Consider the following 3,655-nt stretch of genomic DNA (forward strand, 5'->3'; position numbering starts at 1 on the left):
ATTGTCCAGTCTGATTAGTATTAGTATTAGTAGTACTAGTAGAAATTAACCTAGAGCTCGCTACTTAATGTAATCAGTCTGCTCTATAATTATGCAAAATTTACAAATATAAAATGTGTTCAATGTATGACACCTCTATAGGTGTGGTGTCAATTTAATAATACAATCTTGTTTTGATCATTAAAAATTCACATTGTATAAAACAGGTAGAAAGAAAGCGCTGTGAGACAATCACAAGAGAAGAGTCAATATACACTATGCCTGGAGACAAGAATTTACTGCAACAGTATCAGTGACAGCAGATAAATCCATACTGTCACCACTAAGTCTATAGTCATCACCCTACATTCATAAATCAAAGGAACCATGGTACAACTACATCTGCAGAACAGCTGTAACTCTGGGTTCCATACTGGTGGCTACAGTTGCACACACATTGATCAAGACTTTAGGTATTTAGCTGAAGGAGAAGTAGTCAGTTTTGGCAAGAAAGAATAAGAATTTTATGTAATCTCATTGTGGTTGTGGCAAGCATCGATAGTATTTAATAACCCCACTGCTCCTATTTCACTAGATAAAGAACACTGTGTATATTAAAACATAGTATGCTCTTGGAATGTTAAAACTGTCCCCCAAACTGATGAAGCTAAATGAAAATATTGGCCTTATTCTCCCTTGCTTACCCTTTGTACCCCTGCTGCGTGGCATCACATGAGAGACAAATGCTACCTTCTATCCACAGTTATTTTGATAATAATACCCTTCAGCTTATATGCAGATTTAGAACTCAGCCCAAGCAGCTGTAATGCTATCATATAAATTTTCAGAGTAAATGATATGTTTTCTGTATAAACTGCAACCTGTGTCAATTGCATATTATTCTGTGGCCTTTGGAGTACAATTTTTCTTAAAGGTAATGTCATTCATATACGTATTTCATGCTTTTAAAAAGTTATTTTATTATTTTTTCCAGCAGTAGAATATTCATGCATTCCTACATAAACAAGGGAAATATTGACAATCTTATTTGATCCACAGGTCACAGGAACATAGAACAGCTATTTAGAGTCTAAATTTGACAGAGTGCATGATTGTTAATTTTTTTGGAGTAAGTTACTGGTTCTGTACATGTCACATACAGGCTTAATTTTTCAGAAACATATTGAGCTTGTATGCCATCTGCATTGGTCTGTAAGTGGTTGCTCCAAATATTAGCTTATAGGTTAATTTTTATTCACAAAGTAATTTTAATCATAGATTTGGAGGCTCATTTGAAATTAGGAGGAAAAAAAGAGTGTAATCTCCATATATTTATAATTAAGCTGGCAATGATAAAATAAGAAACTTGATCAGATCTAGTTTTTCTATGTGGTGTGTGTTCCTGAAGAGTCCCATAGACATGAAGGACAAAGAACCACCCAGCATGTGGACACTAGGCTAAGGGCTGTTTTCAGATGTTTTGACTTTGAACTGGCGAGGGTCACTCAGCACTATGAGGATGACTCAACAGCACAGCTTGGGTCGCTGCACAGTTCCTGGAAGGTAGAAAAATCCTCTAACATAAGGCCCTGGGAACTGTGGGGGTAATTTTCACTATTAGCCTTAACTTAATGTGATGTGGACAGGAGAAGAATCTTTGCATGCCCAAGGAATGGTGAAGAGACAGCTTCCAGTGGATTTATTAAAAGAACGAAAATAAAAAAGGTAGCAGTATATAAATCTTATAAATGTTTATAAATAAACTTAAATGTTACTATGAGTATTTGAAAATAAATAGGGTTTATTTTCACATTGGGTCAAAATAGCAACAAAAATAGAACAGCATTATTGCAACAAAGTAAATTATCTGTAACATAAAAGATAGCACAGGTATTATTGGTTGACTGAGATTGAGACCTGCCAGATCTGAGTTTACTGTTTCAGATATTATAGTATTCTTGTCATAAATCATAATAGAACTGTCAGAATAAAGAACACTGAGAACAAAGACTGAATCAAAGGAAGAGATGTCAGGCTGAGTTACCCAGAAAAATCCATACTACAGCCCACAGGAACAGAATCTGCCTGGGAGCAATGAGTGAGTGATTGTGAAATGGATGGGTACAGGCATGTCTTCCCGATAGCCAGTGTCTGAGTAACCCTCTGAGGTCTGCAGTGGTTGGAAAACATGCAGGCTACAGCCTATGGACCTAAACGCTGATGTGTGCTTCCAAGAAGTTTCAGAACTTCTAGTTCAAATCTTCTCATATGAATTAATACAAAGTTTATCAAGATAAAGCAATAGACATTGGGTCATATTTCATATCATTTTACTGTTTGGGGCATTGGTTCATCTTTTGAACTGCTAGTCTTGTGATTTAGACATATGTGCCCTGGGTCTCAATATCTGTATTTTTGGACCATTGGGTATAGGAGCACCAACCTTGGATGGACTTCTGGATTTCCAGCATGCTTCCATCCCAGAAGCACTAAAGATGGGAGCTGTGTGTGTTCTTCTTGTCCCCACAACTATCTTTGTTTCTATTTCTCTTTCTCATTCTCTCAGTTTCAGTGACCTTCAGTCTTTCTTTCTCCTTTCCATTCTCCTTCCCTCTAACACACAGAAATACCACTGGTTTTCATGTATGAGATATACACAAAAGCTTTTTAAAACATTACATAAAACATAGAAATGTTTATTGAAATATGAACTGGAATTTTCACAATCATGCATTTTAACAACAATTAAGGAAGAAATGAGGTAGAAATGCAGTTTCAAAGAAATGGTATCCTTAAGAATACACAATTTGACTTTTGGCTTTGATGCAGGAGGGAGGGACTTGGTCCTGCCTCAATTTTGTATTCCAGACTTTGTTGACTCCCCAAGGAAAGCCTTACCCACTATGAGGGCTGGAGGGGGTGGGTGGGAAGGGGGTAGTGGGATGGGAGAAGGAGGAACTAGGGTTGGTATGTAAAATTAAAAATAATTTTAAACAAGAAAAGGAATAAAATGGATACAGAACCACTTTACATATAAAAAATAAAGTACACAATTTGAAGAAATTCAAAGACATTAATTAATAAAGACTTCACTGTCAAAGATGAATTATGGGTTTCAGATAATCTTGGATGAGTTTTCCTCTCAGTAAACCTCTAACAGTAATGGAAATGTTATATTTGGTACCAGTTGGATGAGCCTAAACAGAGCAAATAGATACACAATTTGCTCAGTAGAAACTGGAGGACCAGTATCTCCCACAGCAATATGGATGGTGGCAGCCATATTCATATCTGCCATAACCATAGCCCTAGCCATAACCCAAGCCTCCATAGGCACAGCCATAGCCAAGACCGCCATAGTAGTTCACATAGTAGCACATGGTATTGTGAGTATAAGGTGTAATTGAAAAGTAGAAGATGGTTTAAATGACATCTCTGCAAGCAAAGGGTCTTTTATATACAAGGAGGGGAGGTTGGGGCAAACCACAGGTACCCCTGCACTCATAGTTTAAGGTAACGTCCATGAGAAAAAAATGTGTTCAATATTGTGTTTACCTTGTAAAGGAGAGTTCCCTCTTAGATTGCTTGGCTCTTGTATAAGGCATCCAACTCACATCACATAATTCTTTTAGACATTTTCCAACTAATTTGAATGTCAAGAACTAAACTTTATCAT

At 36.7% G+C, this 3,655-nt stretch overlaps 1 pseudogene; it reads right to left on the minus strand.

Moving 5' to 3' along the window:
- Nucleotides 1-3,206: 3,206 nt before the first annotated feature.
- LOC113835380 lies at nt 3,207-3,359 on the minus strand (annotated as a pseudogene).
- Between the last annotated feature and the right edge of the window lie 296 nt (nt 3,360-3,655).

This window comes from Cricetulus griseus, chromosome 4 (assembly GCF_003668045.3).
Source record: "Cricetulus griseus strain 17A/GY chromosome 4, alternate assembly CriGri-PICRH-1.0, whole genome shotgun sequence".
NCBI classification, from domain to species: Eukaryota; Metazoa; Chordata; class Mammalia; order Rodentia; family Cricetidae; genus Cricetulus; species Cricetulus griseus.